This window comes from Lissotriton vulgaris, chromosome 11, assembly GCF_964263255.1.
Source record: "Lissotriton vulgaris chromosome 11, aLisVul1.2, whole genome shotgun sequence".
Classification (NCBI taxonomy): Eukaryota; Metazoa; Chordata; class Amphibia; order Caudata; family Salamandridae; genus Lissotriton; species Lissotriton vulgaris.
In genome coordinates this window covers 787,792,572-787,813,687 of record NC_141699.1, presented here as the reverse complement: position 1 = coordinate 787,813,687, position 21,116 = coordinate 787,792,572, and positions in this window count along the sequence as shown.

The window sequence follows — 21,116 nt, the reverse complement described above, 5'->3', positions numbered from 1 at the left end:
AAAATCGTGAAAAATCGTGTAAAAAAATAAAATTAATCGAGCAAAATCAGTAGGCCACTAATTGGATCTCTTTTTGACCTCGCTAAAATAGAAATATTAGGAACAACCCTTCATGAGAAATACGAAAATAGTGAGATGAACTGAGCTCCACACCATGAGGGCTGCAAGACAGCTCGGCTCCGTCACCCACCCCGCCCAAAATAACGACAAACCCTATGCAAATATTAAAAATATATACAACACACCAGCAAAGAAACAGGGTAAAACATTTTATTAAATAACTATTTACATAACTCTTTTATACTTTTTATTGCCCGATCCGGCTAGCTCAATCGATCGAGCATGAAACTCATGCACTCTGATAGCAAGCGTTGCTACTAATGCTATGCAGACCAAAACTGGTTTTCAGTTTGTACATTTTTCTAGATTTTTCCATCCAAGGTTGGTTGAGTTTGTAGAACGATGGCTTCAGATTTTCAACATACGGTGTGGTGGCGCGGACTGGGAGGTTCGCTCCTGCCCCCTCCCCAAGTAAGATTTTCATACGTGAAAGTACGTTAATGGTTTTGGTCCCTGAGTTGCTTCGATGTCACTGCCATTCTCAAATGGCATAAGTTCTGGATGTTGGGTGCCATAGTTCAGAGTTCTGAGCAGCGCTTGTAACACTGTCTGAAGCTTATTTCCAGCTACTGCAGCTTCACTATTCTCAAAGTAAGTGAGGGTCGTTTGTGGACCTGACTGCATTTGAAAACAATGTGATATGGTACCTCCCTAAACCGCTTGACGGAGGCCCCCGAGGGGCGGTGTGATGGCACGGACTCGGAGAAGACGCTTGGCTCCGGCCCCCTCCCCAAGTCTTATAGCACCGGTTTAGCCTGAGATCGCCCCCGACATAGGCGGCCGGCTCCCGGGGTCCGGCGGAACTTTTTGCCTTTTGATGACTCTTCTATTCTGGACCTTGTCCCACAATCCGTTTGACCTGAAGACACGCTGTAGTGGGGCGCCCCTTTACCGTTTTAGTTGCCATTCCGCCCGCTTTTGCTACACTGTGCCTCTTCCGCCATTCAGCTGTTTACCGCCCGCTCTTGCAACTACAGCGTCTCGCTCACCATGTAGTTGAGTTGCTCCCGCTCTTGCGATGCAACGATAAGCGACTGCCACAGGACTCTCAAAATGGCGGCCGGCTCTTCAGATTTGGGCGTGGTCCACTAAAATGGCCCTGGGACACCTTGGAACTCGGACGCTTCCCTGATAGGGCTTGGGTCCCATTCTCGAAAGCGTCCCCTCAGCCGTGAAGATTCTACAAAAGTCTTGGGGGCCCCCGACTCCCGCAGGCTTCTGGTGGGGAGCGGCTGCCATGTTTGCTCGTGGAATGGCCACGACGGGCCTACGAGATGGTAGTGCTCTCATGCTGATGCCAGCTTTAGTCTGAAACATCCAGAAACACTGTAGACTACCAATTCGATCAGTTCCGGTATAGCCCCAACATGACCCGGTAGAGAAGAACTTGCCCTCCCCTCTTTGACTGATGGTTCTTGTTGCCTGTCCCCTCTGTTGTCATTTAACAGAACTTTTTGGACTGCTGAAAGGGGTTGTGTTCCGAACGCTGGTTGGTGGAGACATTTTGACTATATTCTTGACCTACGTTGTCGCGTAATGCGTTATATGACACGCCGCGTTAGCGCACCCGGAAGTGATCCGGGGCGCGGCGCGCAGCGCGTAACGTAAGCATAACAGGTCATGTGACTTGTTAATAAAACTTTTATTGGTTCATTTTACTTTTGTTATTTTAATAATGAAAAGCTTGGTCATATGACCTAAAAAATACGCTTTTTATTGATTTCGAACTTTTTTTTTTTAAACATATATATTATAATATTCCAGGCTAATGTACTTTCCCGGAAAATTTACAACTGTCCTGCAAGTAAAATATATTCCTTTTTCGAGAAAAAGGGCGTTTCTTCGTTTCATGACGGAGCCGTTGAGTAAAAGAGACTCGGCCTGCTGTCTTAGTCGCCGATACGCCTGATTATCAGATTCTTATGGATCACTTTATGTTGCAGGAGTGGAAAACACAACTGCCCTTGACCATTTATCTTTACTGCGTTCCTACGTATTATACCTTTTATCCGTCATGTAATTGGACTGCTTTATTTCACTTGCCTTTTACTGATTCGAAAACAGTGACTAAAAGTAAAAACTTTACCAATGTAAATACTACTACCATGTTTTGTTTTAAAAACATTTATTGTGAAAATGTCAGTATACAAATACGGGCCTATAACCACGTGGGCCGGCCACGGAGCAAACTGAAATCGTATATGATGAGGAGACATTTACATTATAGAGGAACGTAACGAGCGGGCCATTAGGTTGCAAGAACTAAGGTGTCTAACAGTTGCGGAATCGGTGGACGTACATTTTGTAATTAAATTACGACAGGGCCACTTACAAAAAAATCATCTAGATATACATTTGCGGGCAAGTACCATGGGTGACGTTAATTCGAACTTTCAATACTACAGTAATCAATAACACATCAGAACTTAATATCAATAGGGATGTCAAAATATTCAATCAATTCTCGTCCCCGCCCGCCATGAGCATCAAAACTGCATTCATATCTCGTGATATCAAAGTTGTTCAACCAGTACACAACAAGGAGTTACGAGTCCCATTTATACCGGCGCCATTTTGGGCGAGGCCGGGCAGGTCCAAGATATAGTCAAAATGTCTCCACCAACCATCGGCCAGACCAGAACCCATTTCGGCCCTTTATGCTACAAGATGGTGTCTTCCATTCAGAAAATATTGTTGGCAGCATTTTGAAAGGAAAGATAAACAGCCGTTCTCCTAGTGAGTCTCACATTGTTACATTTAGGAAGAATGTTGAAGAGTAGTATGTGGAAAATCTGAAGCCATTTTTCTACAAACTCTCAATCAGCCTTGGATGGAAAAAAAAATCCTGAAGAATGTACAAACTGAAAACCAATTTTTGTCTTTATAGCATCAACAGCAACGCTTGAGTCAGCTTTGTGTGAAGCCGCCATTTTGATTCAATCAATAACGTCCCCCTGCACACATTCAGGGACCTAGTCGTGTCTTCAGTTGAAACGGATTGTGGGACAAGAAGCAAAAAGGAAAAGGAAAAAGGTTCCGCCGGACCTCGGGAGCCGGCCGCCTATGTCATGTGCGATCTTTGGCCACACCAGGGCAATAGTGAAGCTGCAGCAGGTGCAAATAAGCTTCAGACAGTCTTACAAGCACTGCTCAGAACTCTCAACTATGGCACTCAACATCCAGGACTTGCCATTCGGATCTTGGCGCCTTGTGCTGGTTCCAACCTATTCACACATCGGTCCACTACTGACATCACCTCATAAGCCAACGGGGCACCCCACGCCGACTTTCGGCGCAGCATTGTAGGATGGCCACACCAGTGCGGCAACTTGCTGGACACCACCTCGGTGCCATCCGGATCTCGGCGCGTTCGAGTCACTGTACCGCAAGAGCGGGAGAAACTCAGCTGGACACGCCGTCTTTCGGCGCAGCATTGTAGGATGGCCACACCAGTGCGGCAATTTGCTGGACACCACCTCGGTGCCATCCGGATCTCTGCGCGTTCGAGTCACTGTACCGCAAGAGTGACCGCAACTCAGCTGGACACGCCGTCTTTCGGCGCAGCATTGTAGGATGGCCACACCAGTGCAGCAACTTGCTGGACACTAACTCGGTGCCATCCGGATCTCGGCGCGTTGTGCTGCCTTCGGCCTATTATGCAAAGAATACGGAACCTCAGTAAGGACCTATATTTCTTTTTAACATTGAATCAATCTCATCATTTTTAGGAGATGCCAAAGAGAGAACCGTAAAGTATTATTCAAAATAGATTTATTAGTATTTTTCACATTTTTATAAAAAGATTTGAACACATTTTATCAAATAAGTCAGTCATTGTATACTCAACAAAAAATTGATCAAATTTACAAACACACTTTCATGACATAGAAAACATTACGTTAGGGGTGCCCTCTAATAACAGCTAATCTGAACATACATACAGACATTCTTACATACCAGTCATACTGTGATCTATTCTAAAATTGACATATCTATCTTCACACATACAAAAGACTAATTTATACAAAACAAATAGACTAATACAGTTGGCAATTCTGAGGTGTGCTGTGCAGAATACACTGGAGAAACAAGATGGTATAGTTCTGCTAGTTATGATGGGATTAACTAGTTCGTATCCATGACAACTTCGGCCTATTCGCACATCGGTCCGCTACTGACGCCGCCTCACGTGCCAACGGATTTTCTACGCTTTTTGTAGCCCTATGCCGCATAACAGGTCATGTGACTTGTTTATAAAACTTTTCATTGGTTCATTTTACTTTTGGTTTCCTAAAGATGGAAGGCTTGGTCATATGACCTAAAAATAACACTTTTCATTGGTTTAGAACATTTTTTTTCCCAAACGATGAAAGCCCCACCTTGTTTCTGGATGTTTCAGACTGAAGCTGGCGTCAGCATGAGAGCACCACCATCTCGTGGCTCCGTCGTGGTCATTACGCGAGCAATCATGGCAGCCGCTCCCCACCGGAAGCCTGCAGGAGTCGAGGGCCCCCAAGACTTTTGTAGAATCTTCACGGCTGAGGGGACGCTTTCGAGAATGGAGCCCAAGCCCTAGCAGGCAAGCGTCCGAGTTCCAAGGTGTTCCAGGGCCATTTTAGTGGACCAGGCCCAAAACCGAAGAGCCGTCCACCATTTTAAGAGTCCTGTGGCAGCCGCCTATCGCTGCACTGCAAGAGTGGGCGGAAGTCAACTACATGGTGAGCGAGACGCTGTAGCCGCAAGAGCGGGCGCAACTCAGCTGGATGGCCGCCACCTGGGGAGGCCCGTTCACGCCGCCTCCCCCACGCCCCCCCCGGGCCGCCCCACGCCAATTTTCGGAGCAGCATTGTAGGATACCAAAACCAGTGCGGCAGTTTACTGGACATCACCTGGGTGCCATCCACATCTCAGCGCGTTCTGCTGCCTTGGGACTATTCGCACAACAGACCGCTACTGACGAGGCCTCCCCCCGCACCACCCGGGACGCCCCACGCTGTTTTTCTGAGCTGCGTTGTAGGAAACCAAAAACCAGTGCGGCACCCAGGTGACATCACCTGGGTGCCGTCCAGAACTCAGCACGTTGTGCTGCCTTGGGACTATTCGCACAAAAGACAGCTTCTGACCATTGTTGCTTTTTTTTGTCAAAAAATGTTTAAATGTATTTACAGTTTTTGTTGCGTTCGTTATATTTAAAAGTTAATAAAGTTTTATAATCCTACTTTGTTGGAGTGCTATATATTTTTAAAAAATCGGGTGAATGGGGCCTTGAATCGGGTTATTGTCATGTGTGGGCTTTGCAAGTGTACTGCTACAGGATCGGACATTTCAAACTCAAATGCACGTTCTTTTTCTTACCTTTCCGGAGCATGGAGCGCAATAGCAGGCAGAGAAAGGGTGATGCAAGTGTTGAACACTGCCTGGCCTGGCAAGTTGCTGGCAGTGCCCCCCCCCCCGCCCGCTCCTGAAAGAGGACACACACACACCGCCGCCCCGAGTACTTCACAGATCTTTAAAAGACCATGCGCTTGTTCATGAGGCTTAAATGGTTTATCACCCCTTCTAGAACCCCTGCATCGACCCTCTGACGTTTCCTGGAAGAATTACCACGTAACACAATACCAAGCCCTGTCACCTGAAACCCCCGAGGAATCGTGGGGCATATTGTCAAGGGGGTTTATCTCTGCTTTTTTGGCTTTAAAAGCCAAGAAAGCGGAGATAAAATTATCTCCCTATGACCAAGCTGTCGCTAACACCAGTTAGTGACAGCTAAAAGGAGATAGCGACCATCTTGGGCCCCGCTTTGCATGTCAGTGATATTTATCACTAATGACATGCAAAGTGGCCGTGCCAAGATGTTAGCGACTGGAAACAGTCCCTAACATCGCTATCTCCTATTACCAACTTTTGGAGATATTCGCGCTAAGCGCGAATATCTCCAAAAGCTAACACCTGCCCTGAGCAGTTCTTAGCCATGTTATCCAATGGGAGGTGGATAACATGGCTAAGAGCATTTGCTCGATAATGCATGAATATCGCTGACTTTTCAGCGATATTCATGCATTGCGGCCGTTTTTTATCGCATTTGCGATAAACCTTGCTAATAGCAAGGTTTATCTGCGATAAAAATCGCCGATGTGCGGCGATAATGTTTGTCTCTAAACAAGTTAGAGACAAAAATTATCGCTAGTTGTTGGTAATATGCCCCCGGGTTTTTGCTTGCAGAAATCGGGAGGCGGGAGACTAGCACTGAAATCAGTAGTCTCACGCCTGAATCGGGAGGGTTGGCATGTCTGGATTCTCTACAGCTGGGGCCATAAACTACATCCGCAGGGCTAGGTGATAGCCTGGGACCGGCCTGGCATCTAAAATGGCTGCCGTGCACGACAAAATTGTGGCATTGGAAAAAAGGCAAGATGGCGCAGACAATGTTTATCAATAAGGATTAATTTATAACAAAATATTTTATCGCACTGACAAATTGGCGGTCACCACTTCCTGATTTCCATCGAATCGAACGTTAACAGACGTCACGCAGCAAAAAAAAAAAAAAGCTCACGCACAGCCGCTGGAAGACATGTATCAACATATATGAGCCTCCTCAGCCACCCTCAGAAAACATAAGGGATCAGGATACGTCTCCCGCACCCCCTTATACCTAGTAATTTAATTAAAACAAAACACAAAATGGCAAATTCCCGTTTCGCTACCAGTTTGCGGCCCGGGAAGCGCTTCTACCGTGAAAAATCAATTTTTTTGTTCCCCACGGGACCCTTTAATAACCCCAACATCATTCCTAGGGGATCAAGAGGGGAATACCTTGCCCCCTTTCATTAAATTCCCCCTTCGTTTTTCACCTCTTCTTCTCTCTCGATCCTACCGAGAGACAAGATGGCGCACGCACAGCCGCTGGAAGACATATATCAACATATATGAGCCTCCTCAGCCACCCTCAGAAAATATAAGGGATTAGGATACGTCTCCCGCACCCCCTTATACCTAGTAATTTAATTAAAACGAAGCACAAAATGGCGAATTCCCGTTTCGCTACCAGTTTGCGGCCCAGTTCGCGGCCCGGGAAGCGCTTCTACCGTGAAAAATAATTTTTTCTTTATTTTCCCCACGGGACCCTTTAATAACCCCAACAACATTCCTAGGGGGTCAAGAGGGGTATACCTTGCCCCCTTTCATTAAATTCCCCCTTCGTTTTTCACCTCTTCTTCTCTCTCGATCCTACCGAGAGATAAGATGGCGGCCGCTCCGGACTGTTTAGAATGTTGACAGACACCGGGGAGCCAATCAGCTTCGCATCGCAAAGTTCCGTTTCGCGAAAAGTAAGCAGACCGGAGCGCAGCCCGGAGCGCTGTTACAGATATATATCTTGTTTTGAACGTTAATTTCTCAAAATCCACTGGAGCACATATATTGAGACCTAGCAAAGGCACATCGGGCTAACAGTCCCTACAATTTTGCTAAGTTTCGTGCAAATCCATTCAGCCGTTCGAGCTAAAAGTGAGGCCAACCGCCCTATGGAAATTAACATGGGGAAAACGCGTTTTGGGACCCCCCTTTTTTCTCGGCCCCCCCTTGAGGAAACCCCCCCAAATTTTCAGGGGCTGCTCAGAAACAAAATGTGCCATTTTCCTAAAAATTTCAGCCGATTCCGTCCACAAACGCCAAAGTTATTAGACATAGAATTTTCAAAAATCCCATAGGGAAAAAATCCTAACTATATATACCTACTGGTGACACGCCAGTAGGTAATATATATATATATATATATATATATTTTGTGAACAAGGCGACTGGGATCGCTGAAACGCGTCTTTTCTCTTTGCACAAGCAATTCACTTGGAAAAAACTTAAATAAATAATTACCTGCAACTCTTCAGCGCATCAAAGTGTCCATTTCTCAGTGTTTGCCTTTGAAGCTGTTTTGGAGTTTAACGTGATATATATATATATATATATATATATATATATATATATATATATATATATATATATATATATATATTACCTACTGGCGGTCGCCAGTAGGTAGTTATAGTTAGGATAATTTTCAATGTTAAATCTCAACATTCTATTTTGAATAACTTTGGCGCCGGTTGACGAATCTGCCTGAAATTTTCAGGAAAATGGTCTCATGGCGGTCCGGTCCTTCCCTGAAAGTTTGGGGGGGATTCGTCAAGCGGGGGCCGAGATAAAAGGGGGGTCCCAAAACGCGTTTTCCCCATGTTAATTTCCATAGGGCGGTCGATTTCACTTTTAGCCCGAACGGCTGAATGGATTTCCACCAAACTTGGCAAAATTGTAGGGACTGGTAGCCCGATGTGCCTTTGCTATGTCTCAAGATATGTGCTCCAGTGGATTTTGAGTAATTTAGGTTCAAAAAAATATATATATCTATAGCCGGGCTCCCGTGCGCGCACGGGAGTGCGCTCCAGGCGCGACACGCGACTTGCGCGCAGGAAGCTGATTGGATCTCAGTTGTCTGTAAACATTCTAAACAGTGCGGAGCGGCCGCCATCTTGTGTCTCGGTAAAATCGAGACACAAGGAGTTTGAAAAAAAAAGGGGCAAATGACCATAAGGGGGAAGAGTAGACCCCCTCTGACCCCCTAGGTTTGATGTAGGGACTAAAATAGGGTCCTGCAGGGCATTAAAATTTTTTTTTCGTTTTGCGCGGGGATAGCCGCGCTCCCGTGCGCGCACGGGAGTGCGCTCCAGGCGCGACACGCGACTTGCGCGCAGGAAGCTGATTGGATCATAAGGGGGAAGAGTAGACCCCCTCTGACCCCCTAAATCCAGGACTATATTTATGAAGGCCTTGCGCTGTTAGTTTTGCGCTTCCTGTGCGTCAATTTTTGTGACGCACCAGCGGTGTAAAAAAATGCGCATTGTTATGCAATATTTAAAAAGTGACGCATCTATCTAGATGCGTCACTTTTTAAATATAGTGCAACGAGGTACATTTTATTACACTGCTGGTGTTATGCGTCACTTTTCTGTGCGCACTCCTTATGACGTTCCAGATGTGTCATATTTAATGTATGACGAATCATGTTGCAGATACAATATGGCGCAGAGTTTTAAAAAGTGACCCATGTACCTAGATGCGTCACTTTTTAAAAATAGCGTCAGGTATAATGTATGCAGAGGGGGTGTTCTCTCGCAAAAAGCTTTGTAATAGCGACGCAGTGAAATCTTTGAGATTTCACTGCGTCAGTTTTAGGATGCTGTTGCGTCAAAATCTTGTGTCTGCTTTACAGCAGGTGTTAGACTGAGGCAAGACCTTTCATATGCTGCTTTCCCCATTTGAAAGGACACATTACTGGAGTTGCGTCACTTTTGTGACGCACTCCAGCAATGCGTTACTTGGAATGTCATAAGGAGTGCGCACAGAAAAGTGACGCATTGCACCAGTAGTGTAAAAAAATGTGTTGCGTTGCGTTATATTTAAAAAGTGAGGTATCTAGGTAGATGGGTCACTTTTTAAAATCAAGCGCCACATTATATCTGCGTGAGGTATAATGCATGCAGAGGGGGTGTTCCCCCACAAAAAGCTTTGTAATAGCGACGCAGTGAAATGTTTGAGATTTAAATATAAATATAGTGCAACGAGGCACATTTTATTACACTGCTGGTGTGATGCGTCACTTTTCTGTACACAGTCCTTATGACATTCCAGATGTGTCATATTTAATGTATGACGAATCATATTGCAAGGAGTTACAGATACGTCAGTATTTCTGACATATGTGTAAACATAAAAGTGATGCGAGGCCGGCGCAAAATTTTGACGCAATAGCATCCTAAAAGCGACGCAGGGAAATCTCATAGATTTCAGTACGTTGTTATTACCAAGCTTTTTGCGAGGGATTGCCCCCTCTGCATACATTATACCTGATGCAGATACAATATTGCGCAGAGTTTTAAAAAGTGACCCATGTACCTACATGCGTCACTTTTTAAAAAATAGTGTCAGGTATAATGCATGCAGAGGGGGTGTTCCTTGCAAAAAGCTTGGTAATAATGACGCAGTGCGTCACTTTTAGGATGCAGTTGCGCCAAAATCTTGCGCCTGCTTCACAGCAAACCTTTCACATGGTGCTTTTTCCATGTGAAAGGACACATTACTGGAGTTGCGTCACTTTTGTGACGCACTCCTGCAATGCGTTACTTTTGTGTTTAGAGATATGTCAGAAATACTGACATATCTGTAACTCCTTGCGAATTGATTAGTCATATATTAAATATGACATATGTGGAATGTCATAAGGAGTGCGTCCAGATAAGTGACGCATCGCTATTTTCACGTAGCGATGCGTCACTTTTCAGAAATGAGGCCTCCAGTTTATTCACTGTGTCATAAATTTCTTTTCTAACACTCACCTTCTTTCAGTCCTCCTACTTCACTTCCTTTCACCTCTCATACCTTTCTGTTCTTTCTTACTCATTCTCCTTTCAATTATCAATGCACTATATTTCACTTACTCTTCATTTTTTAAGATTATAGCTCTTTGATGAGAATTGGAGGTAGTTCTGAAAAGAACTTTTGGTTTTCTTCTTTTAACTGAAGAGGAACAAAAACAGGGAATAGAAACTGCTCAACAGGAGCAAAAAGAAAAGAAAAAAATTAGGGGTGGGAAGGGCAGTGATGGTTCTCTAATGCCCGAACCATGAGCAGGACACTTTGCTCCCCATAGGTGAGGAGTTGATTGCAGTATCTGCATCTGACGACCCCATGGTTGAATGCAGGTTGGATGTTTGCCACCTGCCCCTGAGATTGATCTCTTCCGGAAGAAGTTGCTCCTCCTGTAGATGTAGAGGCCCCATCTCTAGGAACCTCCTGTGCCAGAGCCCTGACACTTTCCCGGGCAAAATTCTGGGGGTGCCTGGTCTCCACATGTCGGATCATCGTAAAGTTTCCAAAAGAGTACTTTTTTGGGGGGTTACCCCGTGACAGGACCTTTTTGCAGATCCTGCACTCTACTTTTGGTGCATTCACCTTCTTCTGGTCTGCTGGGAATTTAAAGAATTTCCAAATGAAATGTCCCTTCTTCTTTGGGGTAGGTGGCTCTTCATCAATGAAGTCATCTTCACTGCTGGATGATCTGGCAGCCATAATGAATCCAGGAATATGGAGCAGCAAAAAATGCAGGTCTTTCAGTCACAAAAGTGAAAGAAGAAGTGAAGGAAATGGGTGGGGATTTCATTCATTGTAACAAAAAACTGTTAGCAACCAATGAAAAGTGTTATTTTAGGGTCACATGACCTGACGCGCTTACGATGCGCGCTCGGGTGCACTTCCGGGTGCGTTTACGCAGCGCGATCGTAGGCGCTTCCGGGGCGCACACGTGGCGCGATCGTAGGCGCTTTTGCGTGCGTTTAGGCGCCGCGCACGTATGCGCTTCCGAGGGCACGTACGTTGCGCGCCGAAGTGACGTCATCAAACTTTAATAGAAATGCATAATCATTTTCCATATTAAAAAAAACAAATTTTATTTGTATGGTACGAAATGTTTTGCATTATTATTAACTTTTCATTCATATTTTTTTTTCACGAACGACAGTTGCGCTCTGGGTGCGCTTTCAGATGAGCGCACGGAGAAGCTTACAGGAGAGCTTAGCTGAAAGCTTCCCCGTGCGCGCACCCAGAGCGCAAAAAAAAAAAATCATAAAAAAAATGAATACTTAAAAAAAACAGCAAATTGTAAAAAAAAAAAGGTTAGAAACTCGATATACAAAGGAATTAGCATTTAAAAAACCTATGAAATGCACTGAAAAAACCATAGGTTTCACACCAGTTATAGTTAGGAATTAGCATTTAAAAAACCTTTGAAATTCACAGAAAAAACCATAGGTTTCACACCAGTTATAGTTAGGAATTAGCATTTAAAAAACCTATTAAATTCACTGAAAAAACCATAGGTTTCACACCAGTTATAGTTAGCTGGAAATTTTACTGATATAAAACCATTGAAATTCCCACGTTATAGTTAGTCGGACTCACTATAACTTGCGCGTGCAATGCACTGCTGATGACGTCACATATTACATCACTCATGACATGGTCAGTGACATCACTCATGACATCACTGATGACACCATCCTTGTGACATAGTGACAGACCTCCTCTCAGTGTAAAGTAACCCTTGAGACACATATTCAAAAATAGAAACTGAAATTTTTAAAAAATGGACATACCTATATCAGTTACAACAAGCAATTCTGTACTTCCACTATCTATATACTCATCCACTCATTCACCAACAGTTCTATATAGTCACTCATACATATACTCACTCATCATATGAAGAGATACACCTATACATTCTGTTACACACCGACATTCATCCAAAAGTTACTCACACACATATTCACACGTGCAAATAAACTATTGAACAACCATTTATTTGAAAATAGAGTTATACACACACTTCCACCTTACTTCTATTGAAAATTACACATATTTATTCTCTTAAACAATCACTTATAGAAACACATACTTATTTAAACAGGAAATCTTACAATCTCTTACTCTCACATATACTCAGTTATATACATCAATATTCATATATACTAGATTAAAACATATGTAGTTACTGATAAAGACACTAGTGAGACAGTCATTCACTCACTAACAAACACATATAGACACTCATCCACCCATACAGTCCTGTACATATGCTGTCTTCAAAACACATACAAACAAAGAGTCAGTCACTCATGCATCTATGTGCTAAGTAATACCTCCACCTAACCATATAGACACTCATACTAATACTAATAAAAATATCAAATAACCCATATACATACGCATGTAGCTACTTATCAACACATGTAGCCACTTATACACAAAGTGAAACACTAATATATGTATTTAAATATTTAAACATAACTCACTAATATTTATTTTTCAGAAAGACACATATTCACTGGATGGTGTCAACAGTGATGTCATGAGTGATGTCACTGACCATGTCATGAGTGATGTAATATGTGACGTCATCAGCAGTGCATTGCACGCGCAAGTTATAGTGAGTCCGACTAACTATAACGTGGGAATTTCAATGGTTTTATATCAGTAAAATTTCCAGCTAACTATAACTGGTGTGAAACCTATGGTTTTTTCAGTGAATATATATATATTTATATATATATATATATATATATATTACCTACTGGCGGTCGCCAGTAGGTATATATAGTTAGGATTTTTTTCCTATGGGATTTCTGAAAATTCTATGTCGAATAACTTTGGCGTTTGTGGGCGGAATCGGCTGAAATTTTCAGGAAAATGGCACATTTTGTTTCTGAGCAGCCCCTGAAAATTTGGGGGGGTTTCTTCAAGGGGGGCTGAGAGAAAAGGGGGGTCCCAAAACGCGTTTTTCCCATTCATTTTTCTATAGGGCGGTTGGAATCACTTTTAGCTCGAACAGCTGAATGGATTTACACGAAACTTTGCAAAATTGTAGATATGGTTTGCCCGACGTGCCTTTGCTATGTCTCAATATATGTGCTCCAGTGGATTTTGAGAAATTAACGTTTTAAAAAACAGATATATCTGTGACAGCGCTCCGGTTAGCGCCCCGGTTCGCGTACCTGACGCGTAACGGAACTTCGCGAAGTGAAGCTGATTGGCTCTTCGGTGTCTGTCAACATTCTAAACAGTCCGGAACGGCCGCCATCTTGTGTCTCGGTAGGATCGAGACAAAAGAGGTGGCAAAAACAAAGTGGGAAATGAGCATAAGGGGGCAGAGTACATCCTCCCTGACCCCCTAGGTTTGATGAGGGGGCTTTAAAAGGGCCCCGCGGGGCAAAAAAAAATAAAATTATTATCGTTTTTTTTTGCGGGGGGAGCGCCCGGTACGGCACCGGGAAGCGGTCCGGGGAGCGTAATAAATGGAAAAAAGAATGAAAGAATGTTCAAATATTGTATGTTTATTGTTTGTTCTTTTTGTTGTATTTTTTTTTAAAAAAATTATGTAAGTACCAACATGTAGGTACCAATGCAGAGTCTAAAAATAAATATACACCATTTCCTTTGTAGATATCTTGCATGTTGTTTCAGAAGTTATTGTGGTATATGGAATTCATAGCATATTCTGTGAGGAAAGCAGAAAGAACATGGAGGCAGGAGATGATAAAGAGATGTTAAATACACATTGGAGATAATATAGTGGGAGAAAGGAAGTAACTATGAGCAAACTTACTATGTAACACAAAAAAGTTGCACAGTATATTTTAAGTCTCAGTTTATATTTTATATTTTTGGGTACTATTTCATAATTTTCATATTAAAAAGAATAATGTCTCAAACAATTTTAACTTTTAAAATTTAAATTTATTGTTCTGATTTTTCAAAATCTAAGAGAATTTGTAACATTAAATCATCAGGAATGTCCTCCTTTTCATTCCAAGAATCACATTCACATTCTTCAGCACATTTTAATAATTCTTGGTCTTCTGATTCATCCATAAAGTCTAGTTCTTCTTTTTCTTGGTTTGGATTGCTTTCAATCTTAATTTCAAATGAAATTGTATTTTCTTTTTGCTGTGCTTCCATTTTCTTGCTGTAAATTGCATGAAAAAAATATATCAGTGGAGATAGGGCACTGTTAGGTTTAAGTTCAGACAGGTGCTTGTGAGTTTTTAACAGTGAAATAATCTTTGGGCAGTGCATGGTTTCAGGCAGAAAGTAGAACTATTAAAAAGTGCCTGTGATAAAGCCTAAGTAAATTCATAATTATACCACAGAAGCCTAACTCAAGCAATAATTTAAATAATTAAGTCTTTCTCAATGACTAACTCTTATAGAGGGACAGTATGTAATTATCTGAAAACGTTTTCCTTATTTAATTTAAAGTGCATAACATAGTTCTCCTTTCAAATTTTTTAAATTATATCTTACCTTTGAAAAAGAAGTTAAAGTTGACAGTGAAAATGCTCTTGAAATGTACTTCAGGAAGTAGTAGTCAGAATGGCTGTGTTTCTCTCTTTCTTTATATATATTCAGGTACATAACCAATCAAATGTCTTGAAATAATAGTAGAAAATGAAAGTAACATTTTAATTGGTCGTCAATTCTAACACTTCATATGTGTTTCTGTCATGTAATTTACCTCAGGATATTTAGTCAGGCCTACAGCATAATTTTCTCAATGGAATTCCATCAAATTTGGGTAAATGGTAGGGACTGCTATGTAGTAGGGCCTATTCTATATTTGATGAAAGTGTCTCCAGTGGTTTTTCTGTAAATTACTTTCCCACCTTTTTTTAGCGAGCGCTCACCGGTGCGCGCCCCGGTACGCGTACCACTAGCGTTACGGGAGTCCTCCATTTTGTGTGTCGGTAGAATTGAGACACAAGATGGAGGGGAAACAATGTTCGGAATGGGTATAAGGGGGCACGGTAGACACTTTCTGACCCTCTAGGTTTTCTGAGGGGGGCTTAGGACGCTCATATAGGCCAAAAAAAATAAAAATTGCGTGGGGAGCGCCCGGTACGCGCACCGGTAAGCAAACCGGGGAGCGTACCTTGGTGAAAAATAGTGAAAAAAGTTCGAAAAAGATAAACGCTTTGAATGATCAGAGGTAGGGTAGCTCAGAAAAGAGCTATTGGGTTCTGTGGCTGATTTAGGTACCTACAAGTAGGTTTCAATGCACAGTTTAAAATTCAGGAGGAATATTCTATTCCCCTCAACTGAGAAGTGCACACCATCTCCTCTGTAGATGTCTTGCATGTTGTAACGCAAGTTATTGTTGTATATTGAACCCATTCTAAAGTCTCTCATGTAAGCAGAAACAGATTTAGTCACATGTTTCCGTGCTTTCTCAAATTGTGGACAAAATTGGTTGGACCACTTCCATTTCTGTCTTTGGCATATATTGGAATATACTAAGGCAGTTTGGGGAAAAAGTGTCATCAATTGATGAAAGGTGTCCTTTAAAAGCATTTCCAGACCAACCCCAGGCATAGTCCCAAAATCATTTCCACCACAGTGCACTATTAAGAGGTCAGGGTTTGGCAGATGCATAAAAAAATTATAATAAAAACATATAAAATGTATTTTTCATTTAAAAGAAGAATACATTTTACAGCTTTTGATATTTGCTATTAAAAAACATTGAAATTCACTGAAAAAACCATAGGTTATAGACCATATATAGTTAGGAATTAGCATTTACAAAACCTTGAAAATTCACAGAAAAAACCATAGGTTATAGACCATATATAGTTAGGGATTAGCATTTACAAAACCTTGAAAATTCACTGAAAAAACCATAGGTTATAGACCATATATAGTTAGGGATTAGCATTTACAAAACCTTATTTTACTCACACAAAACCATTGAAATTCGCATATATAGTTAGTTGCACTAACTATATATCGCGCACCCGCAATCCACTGCTGATGATGTCACATATTACATCATTCATGACATGGTCAGTGACATCACTGATGACATCACTGATGACAACTCAAATGCCATCACTGATAACATCACTGATGACATCATTCATGTGATAATACGATGAACATCTTCAGATTCTAATATAACCTTAGATACACTCAGTGTATGTCACTGACCATGTCATGAATCATGTAATATGTGAATTTTCAAGGTTTTGTAAATGCTAATTCCTAACTATATATGGTCTATAACCTATGTTTTTTTCAGTGATTATATATATATATATATATTTATATATATATATATATACATATATATATAAAGACATATATATATATATGTATATTGACTGAAAAAAACATAGGTTTCACACATGTTATAGTTAGCTAGGCATTTCACTCATACAAAACCTTTGAAATTTCCCCGTTATAGTTAGTTCAGCTAACTATAACTCGCGCGCCCGCAATGCACTGCTGATGACGTCACATATTACATCACTCATGACATGGTCAGTGACATCACTCATGACATCACTGATGACATCTCAAATGACATCATTGATGTTAAGAGTCAGAGCAATCTGCACTCTGACGAAACACGTGTCGGCTGGCGTAAGGTCTCTTGGGCAATAAACGACAATAATTGCTCAAACAGAAGAAGTGAAATATTATTTTCTAGGACTAAACCTAATTGATGTCTGTTCATAATACGATTGTACCAGAATTTATATGTTGTGTGCATAGGAAATTGTTTTGCAGACATCATTGATGTTATTTGAGATGTCATCAGTGTATATGCACCAGCATTTTCAGCAAACAGTCCACGCACACAAATTCATCCTGATTTTGCTCGTTAAAATTCTATACATGTATTGCACTAAACTTTTGTGTTATGGTAAACAGTCTATTGACCTGATAAAACGCAGGAAACAGGAGCATCACTGTCCTCGACATTACTTTATTTTTTTCATTCTTTTCTTCCTGTTGGACACTTCCAAGCCCCCCATTATAGAAAAAAATTGCCCCGGGGTTTGGCTCCCCCCAGGAGCTAATTAGAAATAAAACAAACTTCTAGTTTTTTTTCCTTTTCCACCATGTACGAGTACAATGCGCGTACAAAGCGTTTTTTTATTTTAAAAAAAAATGATAAATTGCGCCTAAACATCCATGTGAGACCCCCTGAGCAAGCCTAGAGGGTCAACATGTTTCTACCCTGCCCCCTTTCCTTGTTTTTCAACTTTGTTTTACTGTTTTCTTGTGACTCAGTGCTATCGAGGCACAAGATGGATGCCAACACTTCCTGGTTTGGAGTGTTGACAGACAGTTGACATCCAATCAGCATACAGCTCGTGCTCGTAATTGTACGGATTTCCGTACGCGTGCTGTACTTCGTCTCTAGATATCGTTATGATTTTAGGAGGGGTAGGACTTTGCGCAACAGATTCATCCCTACAGTACCTAGGACTACAAGAACCAATTCTTGGTTGAGTTCTACAAATAAGGGTTTTTTCAGATGTGGATTCTGTGGAATATGCAGATGGGCGAAACATAAGACTAAGAATTTCAAGAGTTGTGACAACAGAATTTATGATATTCGGATGAATATCAATTGCTTAACCAAATTTGTGGTCTACATTATTGAATGTAAATGTGGACTCCAGTACGTGGGAAGTACTATCAGGAGCTTGAAGGAGAGAATTGGGGAACATGTTAGAGCTCTGTTACAACAAGATGCTAGGTATCCAGTGGCGATCCACGCCAGCATATGCCAGGCACAAGGCTCGAAAAAAGAATTTGTTTTCTTTGGAATTGATCACATTCCTATTGACACTAGAGGTGGAAATAGAGAGTTACGTCTTAGACGTGCTGAGGCGTTCTGGATAATGAGACTTCATACAGTGGGGCGGGGACTTAATTGTGACCCCGAGATGCAATTTTTTCTTGGTGACTGATTGGCATCATGAGGCCCTTTAAATTTAGATTTCTAGATTCCTATGGAGTCCATTTCATCACCAATAACCTTTCATGTCATTTGTCATTCAGTATCAACAACCACATATTATTCATGATATATTTTTCCTGTACGTTAAATGGATTGAATACGGTGCATTAGATTAGAGAACTACCTTTCTCCTCTTTTCTGACAGGGAACGTAATTTACTATATAGAAATCACGTAGAGTAGATTTTGTGAACTCTACGTGATGATATCTTAATATGTAACTTTCATTTATTTGCCATAAATTTGTATTTGTTTTCCAATCTATGCAAAAAACTTTTGTACGAGCTCAATTTTCTTCGTGTTCCCCCTTTCTTCCTGTCCATTATTTTCTGACCTCTTTCCTATATTTTATCATATGGATACTTTCATTATCCTGCCAATTCCGCTGACCTCATTTTATTCGTATTTGGTGTCTTGCTTACGAATGCTGTACATAAGCATTTTACCGATTACCTCATATTATGGTTTGGAATTTTCGAAGTGGCACTCATTTTAAATTGTATTTTGACATTTATATACGGACACGGATGCAGAAGCTATAATCGCGCCAAACAATACATGCAGAGGCTAATTGAGTAGCTAGAACTTTCTTTCTTAAACGTCGAAAGACGTTTTTTTCAATCAGGGTGACTTCATTACAGGTTAGCAGCCTAGTCTTTTTGCACTCACGGAGGTTATTTCTACCTTCCGGGTTGAGCGTTAGTCACTTCCGGGTCCGGGACGCCAGTGTAGCGAGGGTTATTCGACCCTAGGTAAATATTGCTTTCCCTTTTTAATCTTGGATTGCTGTAATTTCGGCATCGATATCTTACTGGCCGTACATGTGATAAACGTAACTAGTGGTCACGTTTTATCTTTATTTAGAATCAATACACCACACGTATCCATGTGGTTATTTGCGGAGTAACGCTTACGTTTTATGGCATTGAACTATTGAACACGTGTTGGAATACTGACGTCTACTACGTTGTGACACGAAAATATCGGGTAAGAGACTTTGGGTTTTGGTGAGAGTTTCTATTTAAGTGCATTTACGAAAGTAATCAGTCGTACTTAATTCTTGAACCGGGGCATTTGAAGGTTGAATGCAATATTCTGACACAACTACTTGTGTTTAGGAGTACTACGTTTTTGAGAATTCTAGAACCTTACGGGCCATTATGTGCCTTTTAGTACAGTCCAAGTTTATACACAATTAGCCCTGTTTCACAATTTGAATTTGTGGCTGATATTGTTCTAGTTCCTTTGCACATTTTGTTTAGTCAGGTCTGCAATCCCTAATATTGGGTTTATAATTACTTTACAGAAGACTATACACCGTCACCTTCTCATTATATGGTTACCCTGCCGGGTTGGAATTAACACCGGACGTGGGGTAAGAACCTCCTTGATATGACGCTTTGCCCCCTTGGGGGATACCCTCACCTTATATACTGGCGACACCTAAAACCCTGCTCTTTCTGTTTTTTCCTCTTTCCCCTTCCTTATTTTCCTTTACATGATTAGCCCTAATAAATAAGGATCCAGCCATCGAGGTAGCCTTTAAATATAGTTTCTTTGAATAATGAGCACTACACTTATGGGGTTGCTTGCGGTTGATATGTCACACCGTTTTCTCTTGTTCCATTCCTTGTTGAATCTTTGGAATCCCGCGGAATTTGCTTATGTATTGATTACATTTTGCATTTGTTAGTGGAGGTATTCATGCTATTATGTATGAATATTCCCTACTAGAGTTAGCACGGGTGTCTTTGCACTTTTCTTTACCACAACGAACAATATTGTTGTCCAATTGAATAATATACTCATTTATGCATGACGGAACATGACTTTTTAATCACTTATGGGTTCCTTATGACATGGTGCTGTCATCTTACAAATTTGGGTTATGTCACATCTATTTGCATTCTGGCACATAGATTATGAACGTTTTGTTAGCATGGTTACTACAGGTCATACCTTTCTGTATTTTTCGAAGCCCTGAAGAGTTATAGCATCTGTTATTGTACAGACCTATAACGAAACACTTGTTGGCTGGCTGTAAAATTACCATTGATGTGATGATCTAATAAAAGGAGATATACATCAAACTCCAGGAATCAACGTTGGACACTTGTCTCTTTCAAATTACATTTAGCAGTATTCTGCTTGTTATATTGAATTTGAGTGTGCAGGACTTTGTGTTTAAGTCTTAGATGTGAATTTTTTTGCATTTAAATTGAGGGGTTCTTTGGGTCCCCCCTCCCTGCCAGCACCAGTAACTTTGACAACTGTAATATTCACGCTAATATTGCCTGAGCGCCCATACTTCCGGTATACAGAATACCCCTTCTCTGTTGTATATCGTTATGATTTTACTTTTGATTTTCTCAGGAACTACTAAACGGATTTACACCATTTAACAGAAAGCACGATCTGCGAACCGAACTCTACCTCTATGCCAAATTTGGTGTAATTCCGTTCAGCCGTTCGGGATGTAACCCTGGCTAAAAGTCCCTATGGAAAAATTGCATGGGGAAAACACCTTTTGGGACCCCCATTGTTTCTCGGCTCCCGCTTGACGAATCACCCCCAAACTT